General features: G+C 37.1%; 2 long non-coding RNA genes and 1 pseudogene across 2 annotated transcripts; 1 reads left to right on the top strand and 2 right to left on the bottom strand.

Moving 5' to 3' along the window:
* Positions 1–12,816, bottom strand: part of LOC148737511 (uncharacterized) — a 182,314-nt pseudogene that overhangs the window by 24,546 nt on the left and 144,952 nt on the right.
* LOC148737528 (uncharacterized) lies at positions 6,019–9,727 on the top strand. Its single transcript, XR_015997440.1, has 3 exons — positions 6,019–6,167; positions 8,429–8,493; positions 9,653–9,727. It is a non-coding gene; the product is annotated as an uncharacterized LOC148737528 (long non-coding RNA).
* LOC148737527 (uncharacterized) lies at positions 9,412–12,563 on the bottom strand. The gene is made up of 2 exons (XR_015997441.1): positions 12,160–12,563; positions 9,412–10,483 (listed from the first exon to the last, which is right to left on the bottom strand). It is a non-coding gene; the product is annotated as an uncharacterized LOC148737527 (long non-coding RNA).

Below are 12,816 nucleotides of genomic sequence, written 5' to 3'. Positions count from 1 at the left end.
TGGCAGTGCCTATACCCTACAACACATTAAGTTCCTACCTTAAGGAAAAAACCTGAATTGTTTATCTGCATGTCCATTATCCCCAAATGTCTTCTGGACATGGATGTGTCTTGCGGATGTGATATCGAGTTGATGGTGCTGAATATTTGATACATTTAATTCCTTTCTAAGTTTGCCACAATTATCTTTGTACCTGCTGTAAAATATATATGTATTTTAAATTTTTTAATTTACATTACTCACAATCCCGTATTACAGTTAATACTTAACTTATAATATATTATACTAGAGGGATAGTCATAGCAAAACACATCACAGACACAGTGCAAATACTTCAATTCATAATGGTTCCTATCTTTTCCTAAATTCTTGATGCTTATATCTTAAGACAATAAGTCTTTCACTCTCTTTCTTGGCTTCTACTTTCGGTACAAAAATGAAACTTTCGGATTAATTGACTTGTTTCTCCTGAAATCCCATATACACAGTTTACCAAGCATTGTCAGATAATTTAGTAGTTCATTTCTATTTAAAATGCCAATTAAAACTTCTTTTAGAGATAGGTTCAGATTTTCACAATGAGAATTAGACCACCAATTGCAAAACGTGTTCCAAAAGGCTTATGCATACTGAGCAGTCATAAAACCGATGATACAAGTCTTCTTTGTAAATTGCACGGAAGGAACACATCTCTGACTCAATGAAATATTTTGGTATTTGTAAACAAGATGCGATTGAATAATTTATACTGAGAAGACCAAGGCTTGGAAAATATCCCATTATTTTAAACACAATTCAAGAGTTTATTATTGGGGGAATGTGCGGGTTTGACCGAATTGTGCGGTTTCGCACCCGCGCACCCAGTCAGAAGGCCTGTTAATTAGGATCTGACCAAAATTGAAGTCCTATAGTGATTGATAATGAAAATCCCAGTCAATAGAGCCAAAGGCCTTTTCAAAATCTATAAACAGTAGAGTACCAGACATCTCAAACAACTCAGCATGATCGATAATGTCGAAAATTGAGTGAGCCACCTCTCCAATAAATCTACCCTGGATAAAACTCGACTGATTATAGTGGATTAGTCGAGGAAGGAATTTTTTGATTCTGATGATAATGACCATAGAAGCAAGGTTGGAGTTAGCATTGACTAGCAAAGTCACCCTCAAGTTTCCAAATACATTTGATCTTTACCTGTTAGATCAGCTAATGTGATAATTGCCTGTTCTTGTGAATTTCATATTTCTCGTGAGTCAAAAGAAGAATTACCGGTTAAAGCCGTGTATAATGCGCACTTTTTTCTACAAAAATAACGATCAAAATCGCGGTGCGTATTATACACGAATTCCATTGTTTGTCACGCACGTCCCAATTTGCATATGTTAAAAACACAACAAAAAAAGTAATACATTTAAAGCTTTGATATAATAACTTATTTTCAATGAAAGGCTCTAGGTGCTTATTTATTACTTACTCTAAAATCAAGAGGAACGACAAAAATCGCTAAATATTTTCTCAAGTGTGCAAACAGGCACGTGGATCAGAATTCAAATTGAATATGCAAATTTGGCAGCATGTGAAGAGACCTCATGTTACATGGAATTTTTTCGATGAGAAGCAAGGAGAAAGCGAGCGAGAAATATTTCAGGACAAAAGCTTTATTTAAAGCAGTTCTTGATTTGCTGTTATAGGCGAAAACACGCAAATTTCTTATATGTACTAAGGGCACGCAGTGGAATTCGTCGTGGTTATATTGTTGTTTGCTTGACTTTACGGCCAGAAAAATTGAAAATTCTAAAGGTACGATGGTATGACACAAAATCATATTGTTGCTCACTCATAATATTTACCGGGCCATGAAATCGTCAAATTAGCTAGGCCTCGCTTGAAGATCTTAAGTTTGATTTCAATAATGTCATAAATAGCTAAGTAGCAAAATAAAGATATTGATATTCACGATATAGTAAATTTCTCATTCTTGTTGTCTTAATAAATAATTGTACGAATATTTAACTTGTCTTTTTTGCCGTGAAAAACTTTTTTTCTCTGATAATTTAAGTTAACAACAAGGGTGCGCATTCTACATGGGCGCGCATTATACAGGGGTAAATACGGTAAAAGCATATCTGTCATGAGCTCACCTACAGAGCTCCAAAACGTTTTGTAAAATTTGGCAGGTTGCCGTCATTACCAGGAGTCTTTCCATTTCCAAAAGTATCTAGTGTTTTGGCACATTCTTCAATTATAGTTATCGTCCTTTACAACCTAGTTTTTCTTCCTATGACAACTCTGGAAGGTTCACTTGACCACATATCATGGAATAAATATGAATATTTTTTCTCTTTTTCAGTATGTTTGTCACCACCTGGAAAATATTTATGATGTTGATTGTAACAGGAAATTTGTTACAAGAGTAACAACGTGGTGTAAACCAAAAAGCCACTCTTTTAGCAATGATGAACAAGCAGATTCCATGTTTCCGTGCATCTGTTCTGTAGTAGGTCACAGGTAACGTCAAAATGTGATAAGAACAAAGTCTTTCCACATTTGAATGTCTTTCGTGATCTATAACTGCAACTTGAAATCTTTTTATTTTATATTGTTATAAAGCAAATAATGAAAATGGTGAAGTCATCTATGCGTCTCTCCTCTGATGGATCATAAGTAAGAACCAATCAGACTGCACGTGTTATTCAGCTTATCATATAAAGTGCATGTATTTTCTTTGCCTTACAATGTGTTTACTTCCAATTTGGATCACGACGATTGTACTGCATGGCACTTATGTTGCTGACATGATTTACAGTAGTCAACTTATACCCACATTTCGTTGCAAGTGGTGAATGATGGAGGCTATCCAAACTTCCTTGAAAGAAAATGAGGTTAATAAACAAAGTATAATCCATGAATTATAAGAAAGGTGAATCAATGATTATGAAAAATGCACCAACACGCAGTTAATTTTTTTTATATTAGGATTGTGGCAGACTTGAGACTTTGTGTTTACTACCAGGAATGTCACGACCCCAACTGTAGAGGGATTGACTATCGTTCCCCTGGTATGTTCTGGCTGCCGAAAACACATCATTTTTTAGGATTTGTCGGGGAGCAGACTTAATTCGAGAATGCAGAAGAACGATTCAGGGAGAGTTCTCGCACAGATTCCAATTGAAATGCAAAGTATGGCAGGGTTTTTTCCAGGAACTGGAGAACTAACCTTCAGTTTCTATCTACCTACCTACCTAATCTCTATTTATCTAATTTATTTAATCTATCCAATCTATCTATCTATCTATCTATCTATCTATCTATATTCAGATCTTTACCAGCATTATTCTAGTTTTTACAATCCTTCAACAAGATGGTCAAGATAGTCAAGAGACGCTCACTTTTAAAATTATAAGAAAGGTATGGATTTTTGCGAAAAATTTTCCAGACTTTGCAAAAGTACGAAAGAAAACTGGAGCCTTAAAAGATAAACAGGGAGAAGTCTGTTGTATATTCCTAACAGCGAGAAGTACTTAACTAAATTTCAGATTCATCCATTAATTACTCAAACATTGGGAAAGCTTTATCGGTTGCGTTATTTGAGGAAGCATTGAAGGGGTAAAAGTCTCTTTATCATAGAAACTAGTCATAGCCTACTGTCGTATGTTCAAAAAAAGGAATTTGCAAACCCTCTATCGTTTGGTTACTTTAAGAAAAGCCACAGGAAATCAATCCGTTGTGAAGTTGTGAGGTAGTTGAATAATCACTCTCCTGTGTAAAAGATTTGAATACGATTCATGAAGTGTAGTTTATTAATCTCATCATGACCTTTTTTGTTACTTCATTTAAAAATCTTTGAAAAGCGTGTATTCTCATTTTTCAGTTTGACGAGTTTTCAAGTAATGATTTTGATGATCAAGAGCTTTGTAAGTTGTTATCTGAATGCGAGCAGAGGCTAAATGACTCTAGGAAAGATGAAATGGAAGAGATACTTAATACAAACGAGAACAACTTGAACGAAGATGGTGTCCCAAGAAATAAACAAGCTGTAACGCAATTTAACAATAGTGGTTGTGTTACGCAACCTAAAGTTGGTGATTGTGACTTCGGTAATGACTTGGACGATGCATTACTGCTTGAGCTTCAGGTTCCACACCACAGTTGGGATAGCGAGGCTGCAGTTTCACATACAAGAAGCCTTAGGGATCACAACAAGCATTCGTAACAATCTTGTCAGGATGATGAGAATTATACAAACCAAATATGGAAGTCATCAGACGAGGGAAGCAAGAAAAACAAATTAAATAAAACGGTTGGAATGGACCTCTCACCAAATTATGCCGGATTTGTCAGGATGAAACAGAAGCCCGGATGAGTGAAAAATATATGTGTCGCGGGGTATTAACTGAGAATTATTGCGAAAAATTTTTATCAAAAGAGGAAGTTTCTGAGTGGTTAGATGAAGAATCTCTTGGTGATTTAGAGTTGTCCATGGCTGCGGAGGAGGCCAAAAGTACTGCTTCACTCAAGTGTATCCTACTAGTCTAGCACACTAGTTATTTTGTGTGATAACTCTTTTTCAGTACCAGGAAAAACTTCAAAGATAGTGTAAGTTATTTGTTAAGTTCAATTCGATGTTGTCCTGTAGAGCCCTGATTTCAAACGCGGTTTCGAGAAGTGTTTTCTAACTACATAAATAAGTGATAAGCGATGTAGCGCTGAGATATCTCAGTTCTCAAATATGTGATAAGCTGGTTTTAACGGAAAACAAAGCTTTGAAAAAGAGAGGCTTTCAAAAGAAGCTGTAAGAGACTAAATAAAAAAACTTTAAATAAGAAGTTTTAAAATCACTCGCCCTCCTCACTTCTCAACGTCTCCAGTTATTTTATTGTGTTTTGGAGCCAGGAAAAACGCTTTTCATTGCTGTTATGACATAACTAGCTGTCACCGATCAAATGCGGGCCCTATAATAAAGCATCCGCTTGGAAACTGAACTGACCAATCAGAAGATGCGTACTGTGTTCATTTATGTTAGAGAGCATCATATAAAAAAGATGGCCGGTTTAAGGTGTTCAATTAGTAAAAGAAAACGTGCTAATAAACTGTGCGACAGTAGCAGAGGAGTATAAAAACGAGGGAGGATTGGGTGGGTGTCGCTAATCTTACCTTCTTTCCCTCACCCTCCCCCTCCTTCCGCAAAAAAAAATAAAAATGACTATGATATCCGGCAGTTGGGTCGGGCATCAGTACATGCTTTGGCCCACAAGAGGCGATGTTGAAGCTTTGAATTGATCGAGGCATAATATCTGTTGTCCAAGTGTGATTTCAAAGACTTTTAAGTGTAAGTCATTTTATGTTATTGTAGTTCTTAGCAATAAGATGTAAACTGTTTTGTCATTTTCTCTTTCGTGATCATTGTGCCGCATCTTGCCTAATAGTGGTAAGCGAACGAAGTGGAGTGTAAATTGGTCCCAAATCATACATGTGATTTCAAAATCTTTGTTGAATATGTTTGGATTAAGGCAAGAAAACTGGGTCGAGTTCATAAACTCGGCTAACTTCTTGAGTATAATTTAGAATAAAAGACGTAAAATCTATCTCCATGGCGACAGCATACCTCAAAGTGATCAATTCAATTTTCCAAGTTTGCTGGTTTCGCTGTATTGTGTCTATTGATATATGTTTTCTAAATTACTGTAAAACTCGTTAAGAAGCCTCCTTTGGATAAAATGTTATTGGTTTTTTTTTTCGTTCTAAAACAGTAATAAGCTGGTGACTCACGCAATGTAAATTGACAAATTTTACATGGCGTGAGTCATTCTACATTCGCTCCGACGAAGGGCTAACGCTCGAAACGTCAGCTTTTGTAATCGTTACGGTGGCCAATTTACCATTTCAACTTTGTTGATATATTCAAATTATTAAAATTGACAGAACCTTTTATATTTATAGAAATGCAAAACTAGCTGAAGGCACAATTCCCGACGTTATAGCACATATGTTTGAGGATGTCGTCCATTGTGACTTGAAATGAATGGAAAACTCACTAATTAGAATGTATTTTTATGATAATGATCTGGAAAAGCCGTATGCAGCCTGCTTTTTGCATATGACTTCATTGCTGTTTTAAAGACACTCGATCTGAATCGTAGTGAGGGAGCAGCGAGAATATATTTCAGGTATTTATTTCTTTTTGATATTTAAAATGTACGAAGAAAGATAATTCTAAATGACACCGAATTATGACATCCAAAAAATCGAGTGAAGGATGATGTTTCAAAACCGCAGGGAAAAAAAAAACATTTTTTGCGTCCATGGAATTTAAACATGGCAATTATTTATTCAGACTACCTCTCCATTTTTTCGTTTAAAGGGCTGATAGAGAAATTCGTAGTTACTCAGGCCTGTCATCAAAAACTTCGCCCAATCCTTAGAAAAGAAATCGAAGTTCAGAAATTTTAAAACTGATTAACGCTGTTTCCCATACTACGTTTTTAGTAGTTATTCATGATTTGTTCGCAGGGATAATAACAACAATATGTCCACATTTTTTATACAGTGAATTGTTTACCGCGACACGTTCTTTCTGGCGCTCGAATAAAGCAGAAATACCGTAGAAGAATAAGACAACTTTGAACATTACATCACTGGAGAAAATGTAATCGCAAGATAGGGGAGAAATTACTTTTTCCAAGAATTTCTTTACCAACCTTCTTTTCCAGTTTAGGGACAATTTCATAATATTGTGACAACATAAATCGTTTTTATTCAGTAGTCAAATGTGCTAAAATATGGTTCAGAGAAGTCCCCGTTAAAGCTTCAGTTCTGTACAGCAGTGTCTTCAAAAAACTTATATAATACATGACGATTATGATATGGCTTCATTTTATCCTTTTTAACTTCTTTGTGAGGAAGACAGACGCGGAATCTGAGATCTGTCGTGCATTACAAGATTCCACAAATTTACAGTGCGCTTCACCTGGATAAAAATGCACTATCCATTACTTTACTTTATTATCCAAATGCTCTTCGTGAGTACAAATAACACGCGAGACAAGTACAAATATCATGCGATATTTGTACTCCAGAAATACCCTCGAAATTCGCTCGCACTGAAATGACAATTTGGCGTGTTGGATAGTAAATCTCTTATCAAACGTTTGTTTTGTAGTATCGCCGGAGTATTTTTACTCGTTGTTTGTATTCTGACTCGCCCTACAGGCTCGTTAAAATACGGCACAACTTGTTAAAATACTCAGCAATACCACACAACAAAACGTCCAATAAGATGTATTTATTATCCAACTACACCTAGACGAGTACAAATAACGCCATAAACGAGTACAAATATCACGCGGTATTTGTACTCGTCTATTGTAGAGTACCGGTTAACCAGGTTTCCTCGCATCGCGCAAGCGAAGAATTGGATTGTAGCTACGAAATAAGAAACAAATGGCGGACTATTTGAATCATATTTCCGACGACGAAGAGTCAGAATGGCTGGCAAATATAGATCCAATTTCATTAGATGAATCGAACGAAGAAAAACAGCTTGACGACCAGAAAATTTCTTCATTTAATGAAGAAAATAGAAACAGCAACACAACAACGCGCCAATTCCGTTCCGCTTCGCATACTTCTGTCACGCACTCCCCGTAAATAAATATCCGCGAAATTCGCCCGCGCTGAAATAAAAGTTCGGCTTGTTGGATGACAAATAACCTATTAGACGTTTTGTTGTGTAGTATCGCTGAGTATTTTTACTCGTTATTTGTATTTTGACTCGCCCTACGGGCTCGTCAAGATACGGTACAACTCGTAAAAATACTCAGCGATACCACACAACAAAACGTCTAATTAACAATTATTCCACGAGCGCGCGTTGGATATGAGATGATAGATAGCAAACGAGGCGTGTAAGGCCGACTTGGCTATAATCATCTCCTATCCAACAAGCGCGAGTGGAATAATTGTTTTACTAAAAACGCCCTCAAGAAATTATTATTTTGTAAGAAGAAACTGGATTTTTTAGCTTCCTTTTAATTTTAAGCTGACGCGTACGCTTACCATATTTGTAGATTATGGTATATTGGCTGATATACCATAATGGCTAAGCCAATAAAAAATCTTGAATTGCATTGATCCAGTTTTTAATAATAAGATATATTTACTATCCAAATGTGATTCATAGAGTACAAATAATGCGCGAGACGAGTACAAAGATCACGCGATATTTGTACGCCAGAAATATCCGCAAAACTCGCCTGCACTGAAATAATAATTTGGCGTGTTGGATAATAAATCTCTCGCCCTACGGGCTCGTCAAAATACGGCACAATTCGTAAACACAATCAGCAATACCACACAACAAAACTTCTGATAAGATATATTTATTTGAGTATATTCAGAAACTCTACTCGATCTTCAAACTTCCCCTCAGGCCATCCGCAGAAAACAGGAAGATGTTGTCCAAAAGGACCTTCTGGGCTTTCATTATTGCTTTCTGTAAGCACTGTTCTCTTTATCTAATGGAGTATCAAGTTAAGAGACTAAATGTGTTATTTAAACCTATTCAATAGGATTGGAATTAGTTAATTTTAGACACTCGGTTTTTGTTCTCATGAAAATAGCCCGCATGTTAATTCCCTAAATATCCAGGCGCGCATTAAATAACTCGCGAGAAAGTAAGTGATATGCGCACGTGAGACACACTGTGGATAACCCCGGCTGGAGAGCATTAAGAAAATAGAGTTACTGCTCCTTGGGAAATTACGAGAAAACACAGCACTCAAGTTGATTTCTGCTTCTCTCTCGAGTCTGATTGGTTTTATTCGCAGCAGATCACGACCATGTTTGTGTCGTAATTTATGCGGCACCTGAAGTCAACTAAAAAAATGCATTAGCGGTTTTACTGTTTCAATTTTTGCCTACATTATACTGAAAATCGATCATTTCCAAAATTGTACAAAAAAGAAAAAGGGCCCCATTCACTGCGCTCAGAATCTTTAACCTTTCACTTTTGTTGTTTGGCATCAAACGCGCGCTCGCGTAGTCATGTCATTTACATTTTATACGAGAACAGTCTGCCCAAAAGGCGCTTAATTAAAAATTCCATTCATCAAATTTTGATAGCAACTTGAAAAAACAAAAGAAAAAGAGTGTGTATCTTACGAATTGAATTATCGTGATAAAAATAGACAAGAGCTTCGGATGCCAGCTACGATGTCTTCTCGCTTTTAATTTAATTTAATTTTTTTTTTGCACTCAGAAAGAATCTGCAATATGTTTTGGGTGCTTAATTTCAAAATCAGGTGGTTAAAGACATCTAGATTTATCTGAATATTTACCAGTTAGATTTCAGTGAGTAATCCGTCTGAGTTACGTTGGCCGATTTCTCAATCGTTTAATGTAATGGTCTCCGAATGGCTGGTGATCATTTCCTTTATTCTCGTGACCTCCATGTTTGATTCAGGGGGGTGACAGTGTAGGGGGGAAAATTAGGGTTCATCAAAACGTCATATTGAGCGTTCCCTGAAACGACTTTGAAAAGAGCTTCTAGTCGAGATGCTATTTTTTCATAGCTTTGGCGACATTGACATATTTCACGATCTCAGTTAGGAACCTTACTGACTGTCCTATCTTTTTCTCTTGATTTCATAAGCAGCTGGGCTAATGGCGGAAGTATGCCTTCACAGAGTTGTGCCACAGTTTCCCTTAAGCCAACTTTTACAAGCTCCAAAAGGGCATTATGTGGAGCTGAATTTCACCTTGAAGATTTCAGATAGAAAGCCCTGCAGTGATGACATGTACCCTTGAGTTTCGTGATGGATACAACGTGTCGGCCAATCTCCTTGGCAGATTTTGTGGAAGAAACATTTCTGGTATCGTGTGATCTAGTGGACATAAAAGTAATCCTAAAAAATTCTTTACAACTTTAAGTTTTCATATTCACAACATTCTTGTAGTTTTCAGAGTGACTCTTCCTCATTAAAAGACCAGTCCTTGCTTATCCTGTGTGTCAAACTGACATGCTCTTTTTAATGTGTAAAGAACCTTAGAGACTACCCTTATCATGAAACTATCTCTAAAGCTCTCCCTCCCATTGCCAATGTTCAAACAATTTCTTGCAATCAAAATACAACAGTACTACAGTTTACATCGCTAACTCTATGTATTCATTAATCAATTTTCAGCTCCCATTGACTACTGGCCATAACTTCCAGTTCCTGACTAGATCCTCAGAAATTGGTCCACTTCAAGTTCCAACAGTCCACTCCAGTCCTCTCCTCTGCTTCCCAGCTAACACATAACAAGTCAAGGCTGACTCCTTCCAGATTGATTCTGAAGGAGAAAATACTGAAGATGTGGGGAATTGGACTGTTTGGGAAGATGAGACCACAAATCGAGTTTCTCTTCACTTCTTTCCAATGTCTGCTACATCTTGTTACATGCATTTACTCTGATGATCATCTGGGAATGAGTCAGTAAGAAGACACTGATGGAAGACAAACACAACAGGTCAGAGAATTCCTTGTGGGTTGGACGAGAGGGAATATAATATAAAGCACTGGTTGAACCTCATTTTAAATTTCAGACAGAAGTCTGGGGACTTCTCATTCGGCTTAATTTAATGTAGTTAGCTAAGTTAGTTGGGTCCCCTGGGGTTGCCTGGGCCTCCCTTTTTTCTTCACTTAATTTTAATAGGGTTCCTTTTCAGGTACTTTCGGCTTAGGTTAGGTTTCGGCTTAAGATTCTTCTTTAGACAATTTCGGCCTTGATTCTACATCACGACTGCATCAACTGTGCACATATCCTCCAGGACTACAATGGCTCTTCAACCATGGACATCAACATCCACTCTTCCGCGCTGGAGCTCCCTGCTTAGTAGCGCCTCAAATACCAATTTTATAATGTTTCACCCGATAGCAGCAATTCCATAGACTGCAATCTAGTGAAGCATTTTCAACCAAATTATATTGTAAAAATTATTGCGGCAACCCATTTGGCCAAAGGTTCAACCAGACATCGATTTAGTTACTATATATTTAACTGGATAAATTAGGCCATTCAACTGGGAAGTGTGCTCATTTGCCACTTCTATCATGTTTAGTGGTTTAACTCCAGTTGAAGCCGCTTGTCAAGGCTTCATTTAGTGGGAAATAGGGAACTGCACACACCAGCTTAGGTCACAGAGAAAATAAACTAGGCTAAGTGTATGCTATATTTTGACAGCATAATAGCTGTCAGTCCAAATTGCGGGCCAATTAATGTCCAAAATACAACACATCAACCAACATCATGGAGCAGAGAAGGAATCACACTGGAGAGGAGACAACATAATATAGTTTTAAGAAACGGCCCAGTATTAATATCTGCTTTTCAATCATACATTAAGCCAATTGTTTGACGAGTCAGCTTACAGGCTGTCACCAAATTTTGCAAAATCAACTCCTCACTCAACATCCCAGCCTCATGTGCACAGCAACTAACCCACAGAAAGGTAGGGCAAGGTCTGCCAGATGTCACCAGGTGGGTGGGTTTTATTTTATTCCGAGTTCGGCTTTCAGTTTCAAATTCACTTCGGCTATCACTCCGGCCTTCGATTTCAACACCTATTGGCATCCAATTTACCGTATATAGGCTTGGTAACGACCTTGAATCGTTAGCTAGCTACCATCTGGGATACCATCAATGTTCTAATCGGGATGTCAACATTTACTGACACAAGAACACTTGAGGTTTCCACAGATGCTAAATTTTTCATATAGGAAAGCGCATCCTACCCTAGACGATTAACTAATAAAACGATTCATGTAACATTTTCAAAAATAAAAAATCGCAAAACTGTGTGTTTTTGTGTCTTACTCTGAAATAAATTGGCTACAAAGTACAATCAACATAACATCGACTAATACCACATTTTTTTCCAGAAAGAAGGTAAGTGCTACTAACATCTTTTATTTCAGGATTTCTGGGCCCATTTGGAGGCAAAATTGCACTCAACTTTTCTTCTAGGGCAGCATGAAGAAGCCCATTTTCGGGGGCAAATGTGCTTTTTGGCAGTTGAATGACCCTCGCTCTGTTTGAGAAACCACTTTAAGTACACTTTCAGAGACTAGCTCATTTTCGGGAGCTAACATTTCCACTTCGATAAAAGATGATATTACTAACCGTTACTAATTCCAGGAAAGATGATGCTGTAGCTGATCTCATGGAACAGTTAAGATAAATATGAAGAAGGGAACTCTATTCATCTCAAGCTCTTTCTGGAGATGGTAAGTTGCAGTTGACTGTAGCTTTGTGTGTGTACATAACAGCGTGCATGCTTTGGTTTTTTCAGGTCGTCTTTTTAGTGAGATCATCAACACAAGGCTATGGAAAATCAGGTAAAAAATAACAAAAGCATAAAGATATTTGTAACCATTTTACCTGCAAATAAAGGGGTAAATTATGCCACACGTTCATTAACAAAGCATTTAAAGGCAGTTTTTCAGAATAAATTGACGGAGTATTGGTCTCATTTTAAAAAAATGATTCAAGCTTTTTAGGGGGCATTAAGCCACTAGAGAAAATTCCGTGACTAAGTTATCAAAAGTTAGCTCAGAAAAAAAACAAATTATCCAACTAGTCAATTACGTGCAAAAAGTTCAAGTACACTTGGCATGCTGTTGAAGGAAATCTCTTATTAAACCTTTGCATAGTTTTAATCTTACTAGGTCCTCTGCAACTAGAGAGAAAATGGTTAACTTGAAATACAACAATACAGCTGCTTGCTACCCAGAATAAACCAGCCTACAGCCCTTAAAACACCATGTCCCCTCTCTGGAT

The sequence above is a fragment of the Stylophora pistillata genome, chromosome 2 (assembly GCF_964205215.1).
Source record: "Stylophora pistillata chromosome 2, jaStyPist1.2, whole genome shotgun sequence".
NCBI classification, from domain to species: domain Eukaryota; kingdom Metazoa; phylum Cnidaria; class Anthozoa; order Scleractinia; family Pocilloporidae; genus Stylophora; species Stylophora pistillata.
This window is presented reverse-complemented; position numbering and strand designations above follow the sequence as displayed.